This window comes from Rattus rattus, chromosome 1, assembly GCF_011064425.1.
Source record: "Rattus rattus isolate New Zealand chromosome 1, Rrattus_CSIRO_v1, whole genome shotgun sequence".
In the NCBI taxonomy this organism is placed as follows: Eukaryota; Metazoa; Chordata; class Mammalia; order Rodentia; family Muridae; genus Rattus; species Rattus rattus.
Genome location: NC_046154.1, coordinates 169,341,145 through 169,368,449, shown reverse-complemented (window position 1 = coordinate 169,368,449; position 27,305 = coordinate 169,341,145). Strand labels below are relative to the sequence as shown.

The window sequence follows — 27,305 nt, the reverse complement described above, 5'->3', positions numbered from 1 at the left end:
GAGGGGGACTGTGATTGGGATGTAAAGTGAATAAAAAAGTAAATTGTTAATAAAAATTTTTAAGTTAAAAAATAAAGAATCAAGCATCAGATCAGCCTTCTATATGAAAAGTCATATGTTTCTTTGAAGAAACATAACTGAAATAGAGTGATAAAGAATGGAAACAACAAATGCTGGCAAATATGTGCAGTGGAAGGAACCTGTGAACACTGTGGATCAGAATGCAGATCAAATAGCATAGAAGCTCCTCAAAAATCACAGATACCTATGACCATCCAATATCACTACAAGGCATAGATAGCCAAAACAGAGGAAATAGTGTATCAGAAGGACAGCTACTGTGATATGTTTTTATTCTCAGCACCATTAACAATAATATGATCTAAGCGTTCATCAATTGAAGGGTTGATAAAAATAATGTGTGCTACCTATAATTCATCTGGAAATATAAAAGTAAAGATTCTGGGTGTTTTCATCATACTGAAATGAGAAAGATTCAGCAAGAGACCCTGTATCAAAAAATGTAAGAATAATAGTGTGGAGGTCAACAGACAAAGACATCTAACATTAGTCTGTGGCTCCCTCCACAAAGTCAAAATCCCAGTGCAGCATGGGAAACTTCTTTTTGAGTTGTTGATCATGTGAGTCCAAGAGCCCCCTCAAATAATATAGTCTCTTGTCATTTCTCTTGGTTGCAATCTAGAAATGGAAAGGAAGAGCCTGTTTCTAAAGCTACCACACACCTTGGACAAGACTTAGAGGACTAGAGCTGAATCTGACTTGGAAGTTCCATCCTTGAAGACTACTTCATGGGCCTATGCAAGTTGCCAGTAGAGAAAAGCAATCAATAGCCCACCTAGTTTAATATCATAATAATGATCAGTATGGTAAGGTATACCTAAGGGTACAAAAGTAACATTTATATTCTGGGGACAAACAAAAGCTATCAAATTGGACTTAAGCCTCACTTAATAGTAGAGTTCCATGTCTAGAACTATAAACCTACTCCACTACCATGGCTGATGAGGCCTTGAACTCTAATGGGGAACCTACTATTTTCCTAATCCAGCATAATTTCTACCTGCTTTCTAAATACTTACCGTTATACCCAAAGATAAGTGTACCTCTAGCCCCTTATCAAAGGAGCTTCGTTTTGCAGCAGATAGACACCATTACAGAATTCTACAACTGATCAAAATGCAGAGCAAACACAACTGTCAGGATCCCAGATCCAGCTGATAAATCTACAATACAACTACCACATCTAAGGCTCAGATAATATCACAGAGGAGGATGTAGAAAGAAGGTTAGATCCGGGAGATCAGAAGAATGTCTAGGAGATGGTACCTTCTATATATGGTACGGAAGCTGTACCATGAAAACTCAGTATACTTGCCTAAACAAACCTGAAAAATGATACCACCTGTTGACATGCCAATGTGAAATGGGGAATTTCACAGGGCCCCAGCATCAGATAAAGACCTATAAGCAAGTAAAGACCTCTGAAAGATGAAGAGTCAGTTTTCTCCAGGGATTTGTCCACTATTCGTTATCTAACTACAAATAGTCATATATGTAACAGTAATATTAAAGACTAAGAGGTTGTAAATTTGAGATAGGGTCACAGAAGGAGTAGAAGGAAGGTGAAAGGGCAAAAGATGTAAATATGGAAGTCCCATATAAAATTCTCAAAAAGAAATATGTAAGTAAAAATACTTTTAAAATTCTAGTGATCAGCCCAACTTGGGATCTGTCCCACAGGCAACCATCAAACCCTGACACTATTAGTGATGCCATGTTGTGCTAGCATGGATATCCTCTGACAGGCTCTACCAGCACCTGACTGAGACACATACAGACATTGGACTGAGGTCAGGGACCCCAATGGAAGAGTTAGGGGAGGGACTGAAGTAGCTAAAGGGGATGGCAACCCCATAGGAAAAATAAGAGACCCAACTAACCCAGACCCCTGGGAGTTCCCAAAGACTAAGCTACCAAAGAGTATACATGGGCTGGTCTACGGCCTCCTGCACATATGTAGCAGAGGACTGGCCTTGTCTGGCCTAAGTGGGAAAGGATGGGCCTAAGTCTGTATATATTTGATGCTGAGGAAAGGGGGATGTGGAGGGTGTGAGGTGTGAGTGTGAGTGTGAGTGGGGAAGAACTCTCTCAGAGGCAAAGGGGGAGGGGGTATATGGTGAAGAACTCTTAAAGGGAGGACTGGGAAGGGAGACATTTGGAATGTGAATAAATAGAACAGCTCTCCACACCACAATCCCACCCAGAGGGAGCTGGTCTCCCAGGAGTGCTGACACACCTAAGATCACAGGTAAGACCACCACTACTGCTCTAATACCTGGTCCAAGTGGGACCCACCTAGAGCCCATAGGACACAGGAACTGGAGAGCAACCTGGGACAGGATATTTCCGGTTTCCATCTACACACCGGAACTGATCCTGGGTCATAGCTCCCTTACACAAATCCTGCCCAGAGAGGGCTAATCTCCCAGGAGTGCTGACACACCTAAGATAACAGGCTCACAAGCTCACAGGAGGGACAAGCCACAGTCACAGAGAGCAAGACCAGCTAACACCAGAGATAACCAGATGGTGAAAGGCAAGCCCAAGAGCATAAGCAACAGAAACCAAGGCTACTTGGCATCATCAGAACTCAGTTCTCCCACCACAGCAAGCCTTGGTTACCCCAACACACAAGAAGAGCAATATTCTGATTTAAAATCATATCTTATAATGATGATAGAGGACTGTAAAAGAAGGACATAAATAACTCCTTTAAAGAAATACAGGAGAACATAGATAAACAGGTAGAAGCATTTAAAGAGGAAACACATAAATCCCTTAAATAAGTAGAGGAAAATACAATCAAACAGGTGAAGGAATTGAACAAAACCATCCAGGATTTTAAAATAGAAATAGAAATGATAAAAAAAATCACAAAGGGAGACAACCCTGGAGATAGAAACCCCAGGAAAGAGTTCAGGAGTCATAGATGCAAACATCATCAACAGAATACAAGAGATAGAAGAGAGAATCTCAGGTGTAAAAGATACCATAGAAAACATTGACTCAACAGTCCAAGAAAATGCAAAATGACAAAAGCTCCTAACCCAAAACATACAGGATGTCCAGGACACAATGAAAAGGCCAAACCTAAGAATAATAGGTATAGAAGAGAGTAAAGATTCCCAACTCAAAGGGCCACCAACCATCTTCAACAAAATTATAGAAGAAAAATTCCCTAACCTAAAGAAAGAGATGCCCATAAATGTACATGAAGCCTACAGAACACTAAACAGATGGGATGAGACAAGAAATTACTCTGGTCACATAATAATTAAAATATCAAATGCATAGAACAAAGAAAGAATATTGAAAGAGGTAAGAGAAAAAGATCAAGTAACATATAAAGAGGGGCTCATCAGAATTACACTAGACTTCTCAACAGAGACTATAAAAGCCAGAAGACCTTGGGCAGATGTTATACACACCCTAAGAAAACAAATACACCAGTGCAGGATACTATAGCCAGCAAAACTCTCAAAAAATTTCATGACAAAATCAAATTTAAACAATATCTTTTCACCAATCGAGCCCTACAAAGGATAATAGAAGGAAAACTCCAGCACAAGGAGGGAAACTACACCCAAGAAAAAATGAGAAACTAATATCACAACAAACCCAAAAGAACAGAACCACACAAGCGAAATTTCACCTTTAACAACAAAAATACCAGGAAGCAACAATCACTTTTCCTTAATATCTCTCAACATCAATAGACTCAATTCCCCAATTAAAAAGATATAGACTAATAGGCTGAATAAGTAATCAGGACCCAGCATTTTGCTGCATAAAGGAAACAAACCTCAGTGACAAAGACAGGCATTACCTCAGAGTAAAAGGCTGGAAAACAAATTCCCAGGCAAATGGTCAAAAGAAACAAGCTGGAATAGCAATTCTACTATCCAGTAAAATAGATTTTTCAACCAAAAGTTATCCCCCCCCCAAAAAAATGGGAAGGGACATTACATACTCATCAAAGGAAAAAAATCCACCAAGAGGAACTCTCAAATGCAAGGGCACTCACATGTGTAAAAGAAACATTTCAGAAGCTCAAAGCACACATTGAACCTAACACAATAATAGTAGGAGACTTTAACATCGTACTCTCATCAATGTATAGAAATCATGGAAACAGAAACTAAACAGAGACAGTGAAACTAACAGAAGTTATGAAACAAATGGATTCAAAAGGTATCTATAGAACATTTCACTATAAAACAAAAGAATATACTTTTTCTCAGCACTTCATGTCAACTTCTCCAAAGTTGACCATATAATCGAGCACACAACAAGCCTCACCCAATACAAGATGATTGAAATAATCCCATGTGTCCAGTCAGATCACCACAGCTGGTCTTCAACAACAACAAAAACAACAAAAAGCCCACATACACATGGAAGCTTAACAACTCTCCACTCAATGATAATTTGGTCAGGCAAGAGAGAAAGAAAGAAATTAAAGACTTTTTATAATTTAATGAAAATGAAGGCATAATATACCCAAACTTATGGGACACAATGAAAGCAGCGCTAAGAGGAAAACTCACAGCTCTGAGTGTTTCCATAAAGAAATTCCATAGAGAGTGTATACTACCAGCTTACCAACACATCTGAAAGCTCTAGAACAAAAAGAAGCAAAATACAACCAAGAGTAATAGACGGCAGGAAATAATCAAGCTCAGGGCTGAAATCAACTCAGTAGAAACAAAGAGAACTATAAAAGAATCAACAAAACCAGAAGCTGTTTTTTTAAGAAAATCAACAAGATAGACAAACCCTTACCCAGACAAACCAGAGGGTACAGAGACAGTATTCAAATTAACAAAATAGAAATGAAAATGGAGACATAACAACAGAAACTGAAGAAATTGAAAAATATATCAGTTCCTACTACAAAGGCCTATATTTAACAAAACTGGAAATTTTAGATGAAGTGGATGATTTTCTAGACAGATAACAGTACAAAACTTAAATCAGGATCAGATAAACCATCTAGACAGTCCCATAAGCCTTAAGGAAATAGAAGCAGTTATTAAAAGTATCCCAGCCAAAGCCAGGACCAGATGGCTTTAGTACAGAATTCTATAAGACCTTCAAAGAAGACCTAATACCAATATTTATCAAACTGTTTCATAAAATAGAAACAGAAGGAACCCTACCTAATAAATTCTATGAATCCACAGTTGTACTGATACCTAAACCACCCAAATACCCAACAAAGAAAGAGAACTGCAGACCAATTTCCCTCATGAATATCGATGCAAAAATACTCAATAAAATTCTTGCAAACTAAATCCAAGAAAATGATCATTCACCATGGTCAAGTAGGCTTCATTCCAGGGATCCAGGGATGGGTCAATGTATGGAAATCCATCACTGTAATCCATGACATTGTGTAATGTACCACATTTTCTGTATCCATTCCTCTGTTGAGGGACACCTGAGCTGTTTCCAGTTTCTGGACATTATAAATATGGCTGCTATGAACATAGTGGAGCATGAGTCCTTATTACATGTTGGAACATCTTTTGGATATATGCCCAGAAGTGGTATAACTGGGTCCTCAGGTAGTACTATGACTGTTTTTCTGAGAAACTGCCAGACTGATATCCAGAGTATTTGTAACAGCTTACAATCCCAAGAGCAATGGAGTGTTCATCTTTCTCCACATCCACACCAGCATCAGCTGTTACCTGAGTTTTTGATCTTAGCCATTCTGACTGGTGTGAGGTGGAGTCTCATGGTTGTTTTAATTTGCATTTCCCTGACGACAAGAGTGTTGAACATTTCTTTAGGTGCTTTGGTATTCGTAGGTTGAGATTTCTTTGTTTAGCTCTGTACCCCATTTTAATAGGGTTATTTGGTTTCTGGAGTCTAACATCTTGAGTTCTTTATTTATATTGGATATTAGCCTTCTATTGGATGTAGGATAGAGGAGATAAGAATGGGTCAATTTGCATTATTCTACATGCTGACCTGTTGAACCAGCACCATTTGTTGAAAGTGCTTTTTTTTCTACTGGATGGTTGCTGGTTCAACTTGAGGTCAGCATGTAGAAGATTGCAAATTGCCATATTCTTATTTCCTTGTACAAAGCCCAAGTCCAAGTGGATCAAGGACCTCCACATAAAGTCAGATATGATAAATCTAATAGAAGAAAAAGTAGGAAAGAACCTTGAACACTTTGGCACAGGAGAAAATTTCCTGAACAGAACACCAATGGCTTATGCTCTAAGATCAAGAATTGACAAATGGGACCTCATAAAATTGGAAAGCTTCTGTAAGGTGAAGGACACTGTCAATAGGACAAAATTTCAACCCACATATTGGGAAAAGATCTTTACCAATCCTACATATTATAGAGGGCTAATATCTAATATATACAAAGAATTCAAGAAGTTAGATTCCAGAGAACCAAATAACCCTATTAAAATGGGGTGCAGAGCTAGACAGAGAATTCTCAACTGAGGACTCTCCAATGGCTGAGAAGCACTTAAAATAATGCTCAACATCCTTAGTCATCAGGGAAATGCAAATCAAAATGACCCTGAGATTCCATTTTACATCAATCAGAATGACTAAGATCAAAAACTCAGGTGACATCAGATTCTGGTGAGGATTTGGAGAAAAAGGAACACTCCTTCCTCCATTGCTGGTGGGATTGCCAGCCTGTACAACCACTCTGGAAATCAGTCTGGTGGTTCCTCAGAAAATTGGACATTGAACTACCTGAAGACCCAGTTATACCACTCTTGGGCATATACCCAAAAGATGCTCCAACATATAACAAGGACGCATGCTTCACTATGTTCAGAGCAGCCTTATTTATAATAGCCAGGAGCTGGAAAGAACACAGATGTCCCTCAACAGAGGAATAGATACCGAAAATGTGGTACAATACACAATAGAATACTACTCCACTCTTAAAACAATGACTTCATGGAATTCACAGGCAAATGGATGGTACTTGAAAATATCATCCAGAGTGAGGTAACCCAGTCACAAAAGAACATACATGGACTCACTTATAAGTGGATATTAGCCAAAGTTAGCTCAGAATGCTCACTATACAACTCACAGACCATATGAAACCCAAGAAGAAAGAAGACAACACCAAAGTGTGGATGCTACAGTCCTACTCAGAAGGGGGAAGAAAATAATCTTGGGAAGAAGAGGAAGAGAGGGATTTGGGAGGGAAAAGGGAGGGGGCAAAATGGGGGGCTGGTTCAGATATGGGAGGAGATAGGGGAGAAGTAGCAGTGGGGGAGGGGGAACTGGAAATAGCCACTAGAAAGTCCCAGATGCCAGGGACTGAAGAGGTTCCCTGGACCCAACAGGGAAGACATTAGCAAAAACATGCAACAAAGGGGAGAGAGAACATGTAGAGTGATATCCAGTAGATAATCACAGTCCCTGGTTGAAAGATGGGGTCATCTCCCCATCTCAAAATTACTAGTCCAGAGTTCATCCTGTCAAAAGGAAGTGCAGAGACAGAGTGGAGTAAAGAATGAAGGAAAGGCCATCCAGAGACTGCCTCACCTAAGGATCTTTAAGATAATAAATATCCAAAGTACTAATCATGAATTATCTCCCATGGCATGTACAATTAATAAACATAACTGTAATTTAAATTTTCTTGAGTCAATTAACATTTGATATCATCACAAGTGGGTCTTCACATTCTATAAGTAATTGCTTGATGGTTTAATTAAATAAATTTTACACTAGGTAAAATATATTAGATTTTGATCTCATAATTCTCTAGTAGAATTTTAATTTTCCACTAGACCTTATCTAAATAGATTTATTTCTATGCAAGAATCCATATGGTTTACAGTTGGCCAAAATCACAGTCAAATGAATAAATATGAAATGTTCATTAAAATTTCTTTACTATATTAGTCAATATCCTATATTCTATATTTTTATTCATTAATATTATGAATATTCATCAATATTATGAAAAAGTATAACATAACCTTGAGGTATGATTTTCAGCTTCCTTCTAAGTTTTCCTTGTTTTTTTTCCACCTTTAATGTTTCAAACCTAAGTAGCACAAATTATTACATGTAACATTTGTATGTTTTTTTATTCCTCAGTATTATGTTTACTTAGGCTTGTCATTTTGTTTTGTTGTATGGTATCTAATCTCCAATTAGATTATAACTGGTAATATTGCTCTTCAGTGCATTTAGTTATTTTGACTTTGTTTACTATATATACTGTGTGCGTGTGTGTGTGTGTGTGTGTGTGTGTGTGTGTGTGTGGTGTGTGTGTGTGTGTGGGGGTGTGGGGTGTGTGTGGTGTGTGTGTGTGTGTGTGTGTGTGTGTGTGAGTGTGTGTGTGTGTGTGTGTGTGTGTGTGTACAAGTAGGAGGTCTATCTGTGCACATTATATTTATGGGCATGGAGGACAGGGGTCACTTTCCACCTTGTTTCTTGAGACAGTGTCTCTCACTGACCCTGGAACTTGCTAGTTATGTTGAGACTGACTCAGTCTTAGGAGTTCTCCTGTCCGTGCCTACTTAGTTTGGGAATGCAGGCACATGCTGCCGTACTCAACGTGTACACAGGTGCTGAGGATATGAACCCAGGTTCCCAGGTGGGCCCAGGAAACATTTAACTGGCCAAGCCATCTCCACAGCCCCAGTGTTTCATTTCGTTTTTTCATTTAAGAAATAGTCTATAACTCTGTCTTTCTAGATCACTTTTTAAAAAGTAGCAAGAATTTTAAAAGTTACATTCTACATGGTCACTTTTTCATTAATTTTTCTTGTGTGTATGTGCATGTATGTGTGTTAATTTTCTTCTTTTTCTTAGTATTAGAGTGAGCTAATTAGAGTGAGTGCTCCAACAGTATTAATAATAATAAACATTCCTTTATTCTCTTTTTTCCACCATTTGCTTAGAAAACATAAACTATGTTTCTAACTTTCGATGTTTCCTCTTAAAATGTCCTGTAGAAATGTGTTTAATAAAAAGGCTTAGTATCTTTGTTTATCTAGCTTGTTTTAACGTGTTCACTCAATGAGCAGGAACCATTATCTTCCTTGTTCTTAGGCCCTGAGATTTTAATGTGTTCTGCTGCTCACTTTCAGCACGAGTCTGACTTTTGGCCTTAACTCAAATGAAGCTCTCCAGGCCCCATTGCCCATGAGTATGCATTCTGCCCACGGATGTGCCCCCACTTCCTAGACAAGCCATTAGCTGAACTGCCATTCAGGTCTCACTTAGCTTTTTGTGTTTCTCTTCTAGTCATGCATGCAAATATCTTGCTTTTCAGAATGCTGGGCTTATAATTTTCCATTTATCCTTTGCTTTTGGTTTGATGTACCCGTGGGAGAAAGTAGGGCTAAAGGTTCTGCTATCAGAAACCTTACAGATCTTCTGAGTCTGATAGCACATGCTTTACTTCAATAGACAGAACCATGTTTACTTTAAAGGTGAATACAGTGCAAATGCATGTATACCAAGTCTTAATATATATGCAAAAATATGCACAGAAAAATAGAAAAAAGTATGCTTGTTTGTTGCTCTGAGAAGTAGGATATAAAGATTTTTTTATTTTACTTCGTATGCCTTAAGCAAAAGTATTAAGATAATTTATTCAATTTTATAATGAGACCATAAACATTCATAAAAGCTATTTGGAGGAAAATAAGCATTAATTAGCAGTGATGTTAAAATTTTAAAATAACAACATGAAACCAACAGGATCTCCTTAGGAAAATAATTAAGTAAAAAAGTACATGAATTTATAGAGGTTTGGAGACATTTCCGTATCACTGTGTCTCAAGACTTAGACAAAATGTTCTCTCCCTTGCTTTATCAAAATACTTCAGTTGTAATGGTGACCCAGGATCCCTATAGATGCCTGTGATTAAATGTCACTTAATCATCAAAAGGAACTGCTCAACTAATTCACCGTGCTCATGGCACAGCTCTTAGCATCCCAGTACTCGCTTTTTATTCTGTTTACTCACAGGTAAGAGACACAGGAGATGGTCCTTAACAAGTTAAATAGATCTATGGAAATTAAAAGCACAAACCATGTGATTAAATGATGTGCAGTTTCCCTCCATGTTCTCTCTAGAAGTGGAAGAGTAAGCCACACAGAATGGGTGTGCCCTGAGGCAATAATGAATGCAGCTGGAAACGCAGCTTGAAAGAGTCTGCTTGGATGACTATTGCATCTTCTGGGACTGCACACAGGGTCTGGTTGCATGGTGCTTGCATTATTTTATGCAATGTATTCCAGCTAAAATTTATATCATTTTTGTTGCTTTCTTTTTTGTGTGAGTCTTTTTTTTTTCTGAGACAGGATTTCTCTGTATAATCTTAGCTGTCCTCAATTCATTCTACAGAGCAAACTAGCCTTGAACTCAGAGATCCGCCTGCCTCTGCCTGCTTAGTGCTGGGATTAAAGGTGTGGACCCCATGCCCAGCTATTTTATGTGAGTCTTACAAATCTACTGATCCTGGAGATCCAGAATCTTTAAGAGGTGCTTATGAGATAGATGGATGAGTGAATGATTGGATGGAAAGGGAACATTCCATAGAGCAAGAAGAAACACCAAGGAAGACCTGGGAAGTCTATATGCAAAGTGGCAGATGATTTTTCAATGAATTTTCATTTCCTTCAACAAGTTACTAATTATTTTGCTCCATTGCAGTATTACATACTAAGACCAATGTAATGAGCTGATACATTTATAAATATGTTGCTTTCTTAGCTGAGGCTAAATGATGAAATAATTTTAATTCTCAATTTTAAAAAAGTGATCTAAGAAGAAAATTAATACCAAATAAACTATAATTTTATCTTTCCCATATTTTAAAAAGTTGCCTCAAGTACATTAAAAGAACAATATAGTTTGGATTTCTCAAATTTGTGTATTCTAATATGAATATAAAATGCAATTCACTGGGTAGAATCTTGAATACAATAAGAATTTATATAATTTTCTCCCATTTAAATGTACAGTGTGACTGAAGCTGTATGTCAGCTAATTTAGTTAATGTTTCTTAATTGGGGTGTGGGAGTACCTAAAGAGAGAACAGTCATAGAATAATAGGCTATGAATGATAGAGCATCTATATAAAAGAATGTAAAGTGAGTTAGTAAGCTTGCAGTAGATACATCTGGCATGTCTAGACAATGTAGGGATGGGAATAAAGGTGTTAAATATAGGTCTACAAGCATCATGAAGGACTTCTGCGAGATTGTATGCGAAGAACGATACAGTTTCCAATTTCGTGCTGTATGTATGCAGCAGTGGTTTAGACAGAAGAATATTAATGAGTAAGTCTATGGAGTAACAACTTAATAATTTGAATGGACTGAAATTATGCAACTGCGAACTCCCATGAGCTACAAAGACATTGCCTCTTAGAAGCATTGAAAATAGCTTTCATCACATGGCTCCATCGTGTAATAGTCAACACTCTGGACTCTGAAAAATTACTTTTATCAAGGTTTCAATCAGCATACAGAATCAGATCTTGGAAATGCAAATATTCTCACAGCACTCCGAGAGAGAAACTGTGCACTCCAACTCTAGAAGCTAGGCAGAAAGGGACATTGAATACTATTGAAGGAAGAGGGTGATAAACATTTTAGGAGACAGGTATCTTTAATCTAATTACATGCTAGATATGCATATTGAACATCATGCATTACCAAATTACCATGTGCACTTTTTGTGTTAGTGCATAAAACTTAAAGATTATGAAGTATGAGCAAAAATAGTTAAAAACTTGTATGGATGAAGTACTATTGCCAGAATGCCATTGTTTTATAGCTCATTTACATGCAAAGTATATTTTACTTTTTTCAAAGAAGAAAATAAGGTACATATTTAATGTGGACTAGAATCCATAGGAGAAATATAGTTAGCGTTATAGATGATTAAGTTATTCTAAATCATTCTCTATTATAATAATAATTTATGTTAGAAATTTTTGGAGAATATGAAAGTATATAAACAAAAGAACATGTACTATATAATCTTACCATTAAAGACAGTATTCAATGCAACATCTTCCTGGTTTCCCCACTTGAAGATGTGCATACTATTAGCACTGAATGGTATTCAATAACCACATGCCATAGCAAGAATCTACATAATCCTCACTCCAAAGCATTATCTTCAGGGTGGGGAGTAGCTCAGTTGGCAGCATTGATTGGCACACATGAAGCTCTAGGTTGCATTCCCCAGCTCCACACAAACCGGATGTACCCCTGTAAGCCTAACACTCAGGAGGGATAGACAGGAGGATCGGAAGTTCAAGAGCCTCCTCAGACACACGGGAAGTCTCAGGCAAGTCTGGATGCATGACATCCTGTCTCAAGACAAAACACAACAAACAACAAACATATTTTCCTAACTTAAGCGACCCCTCCCTTCGGGTGTGTCATGGTTACTTTACCATTGGTCATTTTGGCTTCTGGGTTGTCTCAAATCCATCCATTTACTTTAGAATGATGAAGACATTCTGCAATGTTTACAGGTGGGCACACACAGGTTTTCTGACAAATAGTAAACCACTTCCCAAAGCTTCCTCTTTTCTTTTGAAAAGAAAAAAAAAATCAAGATTTATCTTGTGAAGCTAAATACAAAACTAAAGAATAAAGAACAAAAACAAAAACAAACAAACAAAAAAAAAACAAAAAACAAAAGAACAACAACAAAACAAACCCAGGCAGATAATAACCTCAAACTGAAGGCTTCAATAATTGGATATTTAATTGTGAATATGGTTAAGAATATGGACAAACCCTCTGCATTCTAGCACTCTCATTTGCTAGCTAGTTCTAAATCATTTTTATGGTCTGATCCCCTTATATGCAGATTAGGAATGGGAGTACTACCTTACACACTAGTTTACAATAAAGTTACTATGGATAAATTATTCAAACACATTACCTACTTTTTCCTTTACATGGTTTGAGGCACTGATTTGGATAGAAGCTATATGGTTGGGATAGGAAGAGCAAAATTTTGGGTGATAGAAATCAAACAACTGGAACCCTGAAATAACCCTGATAATTTTGATCAGAAGGCTTATCGAGGAAAGAAATACTAGAAGAGTTGAAAGCCTAGGAATTTACATTTCTTTTGGGGCAAAGATATATGTGGATGCCAAAGGAGTTTCCCCAAGAAAGACTATGAGCTAACCACATAGGGGAAGGAGTTGGGCAGCAGAGAGTGGGGGCAGGATGATAGGTATGTGGGGAGATGATCCTCTTGAAAAACTGAAGTCACTAAGAAGTCTGGTATGATAAGGGGGAAGCTGATCAAGCCAAAGGTTAAAGAGAGTGAGTACTGAGTCACCAGCATATTTTACCAGTATCTTCAACACCAGTCAGAACTCCTTATTAAGAATTCTGGTCATTTTTAAAAGAGCAATGGCAAGCCACAAAAGGGTTTTAGCTGCTGGAATAATGCAATTGGATTAGTGGCTGTGGTATAAAAGCAAGAAGGTTAAATAGGACAATTGGGGAGCTATTAACATAACCCATGAGAAAGAATTGATAGTAGGAACTAAGAGAAGCAAATAAGGACCAAAATTATCCTATTCTTCCTAAAATCCCTAAGACTCAATGACTGAATTTGAGAGTTAATGGAGAGGGAGGTGGCAGTCTGACACTTGGGTGGCTGCAGGTGGACAGATGATTAATCTGTCTACAAAAGAAGGAAACTGTTGAGAAAACAATGATGGGAAGGAGAGATCAGGAAGTTTAGGTAGAAACATATGCACTAATTGTGGTTCATTTGAGATGCATGTATTCAGTAGGCAGTTGGTGAATGGGGAAATGGTTATATGGGTACACTTGAAATTAAGAGAAGTGTTTGTAACTATGAATAAATATATGTGAGTCTTCAGCACGTTGATTGTAACAAAAGCCACACTTTACATGAACTCACCTGTAAGGGGAGTAGGGGTTGAAGAAGGGAGGGGGACAGGGAGACAGAGAGGGGGGAGTGAGAGATTGAGAGAGCAAGAGAGAAAGAGAGAGAAAGGGATAGAAGAGAACAAAGGAGGGTCTTTAACTGCAGCTCTAGGAACTCCAAAATTCCAAAGCTGCTCAAAAGGGTCAGCTGCAAAACAGGGAAGAGCAGAATTGACGAAAATTTGCCTTGGACAGCAGAGGGAGAAAAAGCTGTCATGGGGGAGTGACTAACCGCTTGTATGGCTGAGAGGTTAAGAGAAATGGGGGTTAAAAATGTCCCTTTTAGGTTTTGTGGCATCAAGGCCCTGGTTACCTTAAAAAGCACAGTTCAGCAGAGGAATAAGGAATGGAAACTTCACTGTGGTGAGCTGAAAGTGAAAGAGGAGAAAGAAAACAAACATGTGTGAGGTCAGGAGAGAGGAGAGGCTGAACGTCCAGTGGGATGGGAGATAGAAAACACTGAGTGTCCAGTGGGGTCATGAGTATGTGGTGAGGAGAGAAGAGATGCTGGGTTCCAGTGAGATTGTTGAGTCTCAGAGAGGAGAGGCTGGTGTCCAGTGGGATCAGAGACAGAGGAGAGGCTGAGCGTTGAGTGGGATCATGAAGTCCCTCTTTGTCATTCACTTGTTTTCATTGTCAGTTGTTTTTGAGCTTTGCTTGTTTTTTTTTTAATGAAAAGAGAACAGATTTAGACATTGATATACATGTCCAGTAGAAGAAGACAATTAAACACAAAAGGTATGATTGGTGGAGAATCTTGTTAGCAGATGGTATGACTAACATGAAAGGAAGGACCTGATTTTGATCCCCAGAACTTTGTGTTTATGTATGTGTTTAAGTGGGTGCACTACAAATACCACTTAATATATAAATGCACTGGAGGGAGTAAGAGTGAATGAAAATGGAAAATGGCTTAGAAGGCAGAGACTGTAGCATAGAGAATAGAATAACAGGGAGAGAAAACCTGCCTATATTAACAGACAGACAAAGACAGGGGTAGTTTTCCTGTTTTCTCTCTGCATATCTCTGTTTCTATCTCTATCTCTATCTCTATCTCTATCTCTATCTCTATCTCTATCTCTATCTCTATCTCTGTCTCTGTCTCTGTCTCTGTCTCTCTATCTCTGTCTCTTTCTCTCTCTCGTGTGTGTGTGTGTGTGTGTGTGTGTGTGTTTGTGTGTATCTGTCTGTCTGTCTGTCTACCTGCCTGTCTATCTGTCTGCCTATTTACTTTTTTCTCTTTGGTCTTTTTGGTTGTTAGAGACGCAGTATCATATATCCCAGGCTGACCTCTACATATTGATCCTCTTGCTTCAGCCTCAAAAGTTCTGAGATTACAGGCATATAGCTTGTACATTCTTCATGAATTAAACCATGAGATCAGTTACTGAGGCAAGGAAGGAAAAGCACCTAGAATTAGAACACACCAGAGAAATGGAGCAGGGGAAGGGGCTGCTTGAATTTCATGGGCATAAATTTCTGAGTTAAGTAATACCTCTCTCATTACTATACACAGTCTGACATTACAGGGAAACTTGGTTCTAAAAAGTAGGCTCACCGTAAAAGACCTGTACTTTCAGCTTAGCAAGAGATCGATGTATTTTTAGAAGCCTTAATCTATGATTTGTACTAATCCATTTAAAGTAAGACTCATGTAGAGTGATTTTTCTCTCTGTTTAGAATATTTCAAAATATAATAGCTTCCATCAATTCGAGCAAAGTGAAATACTTGCCTTCTCAAGATGCCCATACAGATAAAGGAGGTGGCTAATGGACCAGGATTTCGTCTCTCTGTTCCCCTCTGACTAGCACAGTGCCCTCAATTCACCATGGAGATGTCTGACTTAATAAATGGCTACAAAACCACTGAGCACAGAACAAATGCCACATAAATAACTGCTGTCTGATTTTAAAAAAATGGTTCTTATCAGTAAAATCAATATTTGAATGCAAAAGGGTGCTTCCAAGGACCTTAAAAATAGTTTGTTCTTTTAAATGAGTTAAACATGCCCTCAGAAATCATGTTGACATTGCTCTCTTGCTTAGCAGAGAAATGTTTGTCCTGGTCCAGTTGGAATTCTTTTATTTCAAAATTTTGGCATTAGAATTCAGAAATCTTCACTCTCTCAAGCACACACACATACACACACACACACACACACACACACACACACACACACATGCACATCCCCCAATCCTGCCTATGACAGATGGCAGAAAAAGTGTTAATGGGTATAGGGGGTTGCTCACAGGTGACATTTCCACTCTGGGCAAACCGTGGAGTAAGCACATTATCAGAGGTAACCAAGACCCCCACTATCCTAGCATGTCACTTTCGAACGTGCCCTTTTAACGAAAATCATCCATTCTCTCTCAACAGGATTGGAAACCGTCTTTGCTGGTGTTGTTATAAATTGCTCATTAATCAAAATGGATTTATTGAGCACCCATACTGTGCCAAGCCTTCGCTAAGTGATTTGAAATAACAGGTTGCTTAGTTACCCCAAAACTAAAAAATTTCCCTTGTGAAGGATAAAATTAAATGAAAGGCAGACAATCAAACATCATCTTTGATGGCATCTACTGTGTCACAAAGGCTCCTTACTGACATTACAGACTTTTTTTTAAAGGTAACTCATTCATTAATTCCTCTTTTTGTTTTTGTTGCACATTTATATAACTGAGTCACCACCAGGAATATATACTCTCCTCTGCTTGAGGGGAATCAGACAATTTAATAGTGGCAGCACGGATAAAAATGGAGCCTCAGTAATCCTTACATTAGCAGTCCAGTGTTATCATTCCCATTCCCTGTGCAATCTGCAGTCACTGAGGTCCTAGCAAAGTGCTCCTTAGAGAAAACGCTCATCCTTTGATTGAGTTACAAAGTATGCTTGAATATAAATAAACTACTAATTCACTTTCATATTAGAATTAAATTTGCTCATCTATTTAATACATACAGAAAGGGGACTAATATGCATACTTAACTGATATTTTGAGAACAGATATATTTTATCTATGAATGGCTTTGCCGGTTATCAGGAAGAAATTGCTTAGTCTCTAAGATAAGTCAGGTAGGATTACACACAGATCCATACATGCTAATGCATTAAACATGTCTGCTTGGTTTTAAGTCTCTGTTTTAGATTCACTGGACCTTTGTGGTACAGCAAAATGCATGGTGTACACAACAAACATTCACTTCTTCGTTCAAGGCATTAGCAGGACAGATTCCTTGCGAAGTCAGTGAGAAGGTTCTGCTCAAGCCTCTTTGCTTAGCTTGTAGAGGGCTATAGGCTTATGTCACCTCACACTGACTTTTCAGTTTCTATGAAAAATACAATTCATACCATATTTCTGACAGGCATACCAAAGCTTTCAACATTACAATATCACATTGTTGCCATCTCCAAAGCTGATGCTAGGAAATCACACAATCCAGTTACTTCCCTGCCAAACAAACAAACAAACAAACAGCAAGCAAACAAATAAACACAGCTTCCAATGCTTTTGTATGTTTACAACTACATTCTTAGCTTCTTCTGAAGTATGTGGTCATAGGTTGGACATGCTACTTACTTTATTACTTCTATGAAGATACTATCTCTAAATTCTGCACATAAATACTCCTTCTGTAAGGAGTATTAAGGTTTGGTCTTTGCTATGTATTGTAATGTTAAATATTGGCTTCCAAGGCCTGGTTGCCCCAGGCATGAGAGAATCTGCACATACACAAGTGATGCTATATAACCTTGCCCCCATCACCTAAGTTATCCCTGATTGATGAATAAATATGCCTACAGCCTATAGCTGGACAGAAGAGAGATAAGCGGGGTTTCAGTCCCTGGGCTTGGAGTCTGAGGAGAAACCACAAGGCTGGGAAGAAGGTAGAGAGAGGAGAAGACAACATGGAGTAAGTGAGTCATGAAAACATGGCTAAGGGGCTGGCCAATTGGAGTTAAGAGCATCCAGGATGGAACATAACATGTTATAACTCATGGTTATGGATAGGGAAGTAGATATTAATGGCATAGAGGATAGATATCTGCCCAGCTCTAGTTCATTAAAAGTTTATCATAAATATAAAAACTGGGTGTCTTTTATCTGGGAACAAAATGATCAAAAGAAGTGTAGAAACCATTGTTTGAGATTCAATATTTACTACAACAGTGGAGGGCAAACAATCCAATCTTTAGGTGCTCCTTTTAAGATACAACCATCTGGTTCCTCAGAAAATTGGACAGAGTACTACCTGAGGACCCAGCTATATGACTCCTGGGCATATACCCAAAAGATGTTCCAACATATAACAAGGACACATGCTCCACTATGTTCATAGCAGCTTTATTTATAATAACCAGAAGCTGGAAACAACCCAGATGTCCCTCAACAGAGGAATAGATACAGAAAATGTGGTACATCTACACAATGGAGTACTACTTAGCTATCAAAAACAATGACTTCATGAAATTCTTAGGCAAATGGAATGAACTAGAAAATATCATCCTGAGTGAAGTAACCCAATCACAAAAGAACACACATGGTATGCACTCAGTGATAAGTGGATATTAGCCCAAAAGCTCAGAATACCCAAGACACAATTCACAGAGCAGATGAAGGTCAAAAAGAAGGAAGATCAAAGCGTAGATGCTTCAGTCCTTCTTAGAAGGGGGAACAAAAATACTCACATGAGGAAATATGGAGACAAAGTGTAGAACAGGGACTGAAGGAAAGGCCATCCAGAGACTGCCCCACCTGGGGATCCATCCCATATACAGCCACCAAACTCAGACAAATTGCAGATGCCAAGAAGTGCATGCTAACAGGAGCCAGATATAGCTGTCTCCTGAGAGGCTCCCCATAAGAACAACAATATCAACCAACCATACCACTCAGAGCTCCCAGAGACTAAACCACCATCCCAAGAGTATACAGGGATGGACCTATGGCTCCAGTTACATATGTAGCAGAGAATGAATGACCTTGTTGGGCACTAATGGGAGGATGCCTTGATCCTGTCAAGACTTGGTGCCCCAGTATAGGGGAATGTCAGAGCAGGGAGGTGGGAGGGAGTTGATGGATGGGTGGGTTGGGGAGCACCCTCAGAAGCAGAGGGAGATAGCAGGTTTCTGGAGAGGAAACCAGAAAAGGGGATAGCATTTGAAATGTACATTTAAAAAAATCCAATAAAAAAAACATACAGCCATCCTTGGGAGCTTTAAACTACCAATGAAAGAGTTCACATGGGGAGGGGGGACCTATGGCTTCAGCTGTATATGTAGCAGAGGGTTGCCTTATCTGGCACCAATGGGAGGGAAGCCACTTGGTCCTGTCAATGCTCGATGACCAAGGGTAGGGGAATGCTAAGGCACTGAGACAGGAGTGGGTAGGTGGGTGGGGGAGTACAGTCATAGAAGCAGGGGGAGAGGGAGAGGATAGGGGATTTGTTGAGGGGAAACTGGGAAGAGGGATAACACTTGAAATATAAATAAATGAAATAATCAATAAAAATAAAAAAACCATACCAAGATTTGTAAAAATAAAAATGAAAAGAGAACATTAAAATGGTAGAAAAATAAAAATTTAGTATAAAAATCTTAAGATGCAAAACAAAAAAATAGACATGGCCATCCTTTTCCATGTCTCTCGTGTCTCTTGCCCTTCCTCCTTCCCACAAGGAAAGTTTCCAGGGCAGTTTCTATGCAGAATAGTTATTCCATTTTGCTTTAAACCTACACCAAACCATTCAACAGAGTTATCCCTTGCATGCATTCCTGGAGATATGGTTCTTTAAGGCACTGGCTATTTATTTCCAAAATGTCATAGTCTCTGAAGAAAGAAGGAATGATCTTTACTCCTATGCAGCTCTCAGCATCCCTCACCCCCTTCACTAGAGTTACCTTTGGCTGGCCAGTCATTTCTTTCTGATTGTATACTATTTAAGTTGCCTTTATATTGTTGGAAAAAATACCACAACAAAAAGAAACTTTGGGGAATTAAGGACTTACAGTTTCAGGCAAAAATCCATTACTGAGGGTAGTCTGGACAGAAAGTTAAGGGGAGATCTTGAAGCAGAAGTCATTGAGGAATGATGCATGCTGGCTCACTGTCTGGCCCATGCTTAATTAACTTTACTACATAGTCTAAATTGTCCTAGACTTAGGACATGAACCTAATGATGCTTAGGGCTGGGCCCATCAACATCAATTAATAGTCAAGATAATCACCCATACACATGTTCACTGACCAGTCTGAGCTAGTTAATCCTTCAATTGAAGATTCTCCTCTCAGATGACTCTAAGTTGTGTCAAGGTGACATTCAAGGCTCTAACCAGGATACACATTGATTGGCTAGATATTCTTCCTGCTTCCAACCTAACCTCTGAACAATTCAAACCCATTTTGTTTCCTAATAGTCATTCTAAAACAAATACCAAATAACGCCATAATCTCTCTTTGTATTCATTCCACCTTAGCAGCCTCCTATACCCTAAGAGATTAGTCTCTGGATGAATTTCATTCTTCCATGCCCATGAAACTCTACACATATTGTCCCTTGGCTACAATGTCATACACCTCCCATCCATCCATTCAACCTTCTGTAGTTAAGGCCAAGATCAGGGAGCATCTGTTGGAAGGAAGTTATAACTCACATCCCTCTTTTCCTACCATCCAGGAGTACTTGGCTTTTCTTGTTACACTTACTAACCTTCAAATTTTCTAATTTTGAGGACTTACACCTTAACTCTATTTCCTTGGCAACACTTAACATAATACCTGGAACACCAGAGGTGCTCAGTGAACATATAGATTTCACCCCATCTGGTCTGAAACTTGTCTGCACTAGGAGTTGTTTCCACATCTGAAAATTCTGAGGTAGCAGAGTGAACACATCTGTAATTCCAAGAGAATCCAGTGCCTTCCTGAAGTTCATCAGCTCACTAGGCTTGTCATGAAAAGACAGTGCAAAGCTAAACACAGTCATAAAATACTCATAGCAGTGAGAGACTTGAAAATGTCAGGATCCATGAATCCTAGAGACACAGTTTAACTGAATGACTAGAATAGAGCAGAGATAGAGGAGGGGGTGCAAAATATTTCCCAATCTAGACAATAAAGACACAACTATGCTGATGGTATCTCGCTAGCTTTTATGTTTATAGAGAGCAATTCCTTGGGAGTCCCTGCCAGGTATCGATATTCATTTTTTATTTCTATGATTAAAAAGCACATACTTTTCACTTTAGTTCTAGACTCCCCACTGGTAGAATTCATAAACACAGCCCAGAGAGCAAAGTATAAACTTTTATGAATTCATCTGGGTCAATTTGTCAAGCTGAATTTTATATTAAACCCAAGTATCAAAGACAATAGAGGGAATCATATATCCATGTAGATTAACTCATGTTCCGTTTAGAAAACAAAACTGCAGAGGAATTTTAATCCAGCAACATGGCTGCTCTGGCAAAGGGATCATATCCAAAGACCCAGGTCTGTGCGATCTGCCACACACCTTTAATACCTCCGGCTGGAATACAGACACAGACTTAGTATGCACCTTTAAGGCAAAGTTAGTTTGCAGAAGACAGCAACCACGTTTGAAAGTGATGTTTAATTGATGGGCAGACAAAGTGATGAATCAGAGAAAGATCTGACAGAATGAGTCAGAGATAAGATAGGCTTAACTCTTAGGAGAAGAACACAGGGGAGAGAAGATATTTCTGCTATTAAGCACAGGGAGAGACAGTCAGTCAGTTGTGAGTCAGTGTAGCGAGTGCAGTGTAGTGGAGCTCAGTTTGCTTGTGCCTTCATTCAGTTCAGTGCAGATAAACAGACACAGTTGGAGACAGAGAATAAGAAGGAGCCAGAAGATTAGAACAATTCGTCAGAGTTAGTTTGAGGCCAAGAAGAACAATTCAGTGAGAAGCTGAGGGAAGCCGGATTGAGTCAGTCATCTTGGAAAAGAGTTTGAGCCAAAATAGCTGAGTTGAACTAGCCAGCCAGAGTTCAGAAAGAACTGGAAAGGATAAGCGTATTCAACAGAAAACCTCTGAGATGACAATTACATCTCGTGAATAAAAGTTACTTTTTACAAAATAACAGCAACTCAGTTATATGAATTTGTGCTTTCCAAAAGCAGTTGGACAAATAACTTTTTATGCTGTGATGTAGTTAGCATTCCCTTATCACTGGTCAGAGAAAGCAAATTCCCACCACTTTAATGCAGGAAGGCTCTTGACTATTGGAGAATGATATCACCATTCAGAACTAAGCCTTAAAAAGAAGTCCGGCTTCTGTCACATTTTCTTGGGGTGTTTGTTTTGGAAACTCAATATATACCATGAACAATCCCAGTAAGCCACAGCAGACATGAAAGGTAAGATGTTTGTTTGTTTAAAATTAGTCTAGAATTCACAGTAATCCACCTGCCTCTGCCTCCTGGGTCATAAGCTTGAGCTAGCAAACCTGGTTTTTGATATGATATTGCACACAGATTCTACTATGATATTTAGTCAAGGTGCCCTAGCATAATTAGTTGGAACAGCAGGCAAGAAACTCCTGTAGAGCCATCCCAGAGCTAAAGATTTACAAGCAAAATAAATGATGGTGTATTGATGCTGTTATTTCAACTAAGTATTAAGGTTGGTGTGTTATGTGGTAATCAATACCAGAAGAGACTTAGGCAGTTGGAAATGGGTGTTCTAATAGAAAACCTAAACTATATAGCTTTAACGTTGTGACATGTATGGAGGCAGAAGATGGGGAACCAGAAATTAAATAACTATGAATGTCTAAAAGCTCGAGGGGGTCAGAGAGGGTGTGTGGGGACTCAAGGAGTTTTGCTAAAGCCATTGGTGGGGGCTTCAAAGAGAGAAACAGCAACTGCAAGCTGTGAAAGATGGTTCTGATCTCTCTGAAGTCTTTGCCTTAAATACGGCCACTTATCATGGCCAAAAATGCAAGAGTGTTTCATAGGCCACATGTGCTATCTCAAACCTATGACCCTAATAATCAGGAGGCAGGAGCAACGGGGTTACTGAATTTTTGGCCATCAGCAGCAGCATTATCAACTCAATACACACATAAAGAACAGGCATGAGCACAGCGAACTGCAGCTTTCCACAAGCCAGCAAGAGAGCCCTCACCAGAAGCCTGGACATGCTGGCATCCAAGATCTGCAGAGCACACAATGGTTAACAGAATAGAAGTCCTAGCATTTCCGCTGGTAGTGGGGTGACACAGGGATCTTCTGAATCCACAGAAGGTAGATCTTCCCCACACCACAGCCTCAGCTAAGCTCGCAGTTCATAGCCATTACAACCTGCAGCTGTCAGGCTGGGCTCCATCTTCTAACTAGACTTGGCACCAGTGGCTATCTATAGGCTGGAGATGCAGCTCAGAGTTAGAGCGCCTAGCACATAGGGTGCCCTGGGTTCAATTTCTAACATGGAAAAGGGGAAAGAAGAGTAAAGATGGCCTTACACATGTTCCAAGTGAGCAGTCCTGGCTGACACACTGTAGTAGAAAGGTGATCCTTGTAAAAAGAACCCTGATAGTCTCGTAGATCCATGAGACAATAAATTACTGTTATCTGTGCAAGCTTAGAGGCTTTTAAATAGCAATAGACAGAATACACAGGTATCCTCTCTTCACGATTGTACCTGCTGCTTCCAAGAGAGGTTAAAGGCTCTTTCCTATCGCCTTCAAAGGACTCTGAATTATTATATCCTTACATATCAGACAATCTGACAAACTTTACCATTCACTTAACAACCTTCTCAGATGCCTTAGGGCAGGGCTATTTGGGACACTGTCTCCTCAAATATATCACTTTCAGAACTCTGAAACTTTGATCATAGATGTGAGGAATTCTTGGTATATACACTCCACGATGTATCTGCTTCTATTTTACCATTTTCCTTTCTGCAGAGTGATCTGAGAATTTTCTTCTTGGCCTATTTCCCATTCTTTAACACTTCCTTCATCTGGAATCTCATAGAGCTATGGATATACCCTTGTTTTTGAATTCTTTTTTTCTCTATCTTTATTAAATTGGGAATTTCTTATTTACATTTCAATTGTTGTTACCTGTCCCGGTTTCCAGGCCAACATCCCCCTAACCCCTCCTCCTCCCCTTCGATATGGGTGTTCCCCTCCCCATCCTCCCCCCATTGCCGCCCTCCCCCTAAAAATCATGTTCACTGGGGGTCCAGCCTTGGCAGGACCAAGGGCTTCCCCTTCCACTGGTGCTCTTACTAGGCTATTCATTGTTACCTATGAGGTTGGAGCCCAGGGTCAGTCCATGTATAGTCTTTGGGTAGTGGCTTAGTCCCTGGAAGCTCTGGTTGGTTGGCATTGTTGTTCATATAGGGTCTCAAGCCCCTTCAAGCTCTTTCAGGTCTTATGTTGTAGGTACTATCCTTTTTCAGTTCTAGAAGCCTCTCTTTGCCTGAAATTGCTCCCATATGATCATTTTTGTGTAGTCATTTCATACTCTATGTCTGATAATTACAATATGTGAAGTGTTCTTCAGGTGTGTGTATTTTTTCCTCCTTTCTGCTGGTTCTTGTCTGAGGATCCATTCTCTTCAGTTATAATTATTTTAAATGGCTAATTTTAATAGGAAAGATATTTGATAGAAGAAATGTTAAGAGAACATTTCTCATATAATTTGTGTGCCTAAATCAGAGTATCCTACTCTCCTTCCAAAAGGAGAAATAATTGTTTCTGTGCCATTCCCAAGCATATTGCTTTAAACTAAATTCAGTTTTCAGAACTTCTCCATGAGACGAATTTGGGGTGCTAATGTGTATGAGGGCTAGTTTACACTGAGTTCTTCAGGAATCCTCCACCTTGTTCTGGTCACAACAAATCAAGACTGTGATTGGATGGCGGGCTCGAGACAGCATTATTTGTGATTACTATTCAGGTTAACCTTTAAACTCCAATCTATGGAGAATGGTGTTCACAGTAGATTCTTCATACTGGGCAGGCATGGAGATCTTTCTACATCTAAGTTCATCTGTCCAAGCACCACATCTCGACAGTAGGTTACTTACGACAAATGTGGCTTTGCTTCTGTGCAGGCTTCCCATGTGCTCCAATGCTTTGGTCTGCCTGCTTCTCAAATGTATTGAAAAACAGACTCCAAAATCAGGGGGAAGCCAACCATTTGAATTTCTTATGAGCTTTTTGGTGCTGTCAAGACATTTCTCTTCCTTATAATTTTACATAGCATTCCTTGTTTGTAATAGAGAATTGACTGGTGCCTAATTAGCCTTTGTCCTTGGGCACAACTCTTCTTTATCCCAAGGTCCTTAGCATTCAGGATACTTCCAGCACATCAAGACCAAGACAGAAGACCAAGGAGAAACCGCCCTTCTACACTTGCACTTCTGGACCTACAGCCTAGTCAAAACTCCCTTACAGCTTTGCATATTTTAACAATACCTACCTCAATGAACCATTCCCCTCAAGTCCACCATGTGCCTTGTTACCTCTCTTACTTTCACCCATTTCTGTAGATGCTTTGAGCACTGGCTTTATTCTTTGTGATAGTATATGAATCACTCATTTAGCCTGCCTTCATCTATAGCCTGCACTCACCTGATCTTCTGCTATCCTTTTCTGATTTTTACTGTCACCTGAGACCTTCTCTCTGATCCCCACCTTCCTTAACACCCAGTTCTTTGTTCACCATTCCTAATTCACCTTGTCCCCTGATATAAGGTCATACCACAGCACAGGATTAGCAAAACAAATTCTATCCCTCAAGTTCAAGCCCCAGATCCTGCGATGCTACCAGGGCCTCCATTTCTTCATTTGAAGTGATGGATAATATTAATAGCTCACAGCATCCTAAGAGTCATATGAGGCGATACATATAAAATACTTAGAACATGTAATAAGTACTTCATAATTTTTAATATTTTATTACTATTTTTTCCACCTTATCAAAAAACCATCTCCCATCTGCATGCGTACGATTCATATGGTTCTTCCGACTCAGCACTCCTAAAATCTACTCATTCGTCTTTTAAAGCTTCTAGCCAATTGTTTATAATGGCTTTTCTGGGTTTTATTTTAACCCCTCTCTAACTCCTTCTTTCAACCCTTGCTTCTCCACCCCATTCTAAATACCAAGACCTGAACCATGAGCCCTGCACATACGAGACAAGCACTCTGCCCACTGAACTATCCCACTGAACTTAGGCAGAAATAAAAACATTTGAAAATGTAGCAGGATTTCTCTATACTAATAACCATACTTACCTGTTTCCGTCTCTGGCCGAGGAATGTCTGTATTTACCTGAGCTATTGGTGGATGACGTCTACCCATTCTTTTCTTTCTTTGGATGTTTCAATTGCAGTATGTCGCTCCACCAGAAAATCCTTCCTACCATCAAACTAGACCAAGCTGTAATCTTCCTAAAATGAATTACCACTTCCTTCTCTTCCCTGCTTTTTTCCCGTGCCACCTTCATAACTCTTTACTGTTGTCCATTTTGATCTCCAGAGTCTCACGGTTTTACCATTTCTCATGTGGGTTTACAAGCTCGCTTCTACAGTTTATCATACAAAGATTGGCAGCCATTCGATTGTCAACCTTTCCCTTGCTCCAAAGAGCTTCTCTTCCAAACTTTACCAAAGGTCCTGTTGATATGTTGAGTAATGACTTGAGTTTTTCCTCCTCCACTCACTTTTATAGAAACATATTGTATATCATCAATGGACAGGCAAAAACTCATGTTCAGTCATAGGCCCAACCATTTATTTATTGTAAATAAGGATACAAATTCACTTTCTTTAGCAGGGAATGGTGACAATAGTTGTCTTGCCTTACCTACTAGTTTGTAACATGAATTAAAAAAACAAAAAAAAACTAAACCCAGGTATTGTTTATATTTTAATCCCAGTACTTTGGAGGGAGAAACAGTCACATCTCTATGAGTTTAAGGCCAGCCTGTTTTACACAGTGAATTCTAGGACAGCCAGAGCTACACAGTGAGACCCTGACCCAAAACCACCACCTCTCCAAAACAATAAACAAACAAACAATATAAAAACAGACAAAAAGAAAAAAGAAAGCAACAGATATAAACATGCTATAAAAGAATAAAATAAATTTAGCAGTGAATATAATTTGATAAGGTAGGAACAAATAGGATGCTGTGAGGTCTATATGAAGACTTCTGCTACCGAGGACCCAAAGTGTTCCATCCGACTGAGGTTCCTAACAATTAAAATGCATCCAAGTAGCTTCAAC

At 39.1% G+C, this 27,305-nt stretch overlaps 1 protein-coding gene across 16 annotated transcripts in view; it reads right to left on the bottom strand.

The window, feature by feature from the left end:
• Positions 1-27,305, bottom strand: part of Anks1b (ankyrin repeat and sterile alpha motif domain containing 1B) — a 1,103,087-nt gene that overhangs the window by 686,520 nt on the left and 389,262 nt on the right. The gene's annotated exons all lie outside the window — the stretch shown is intronic.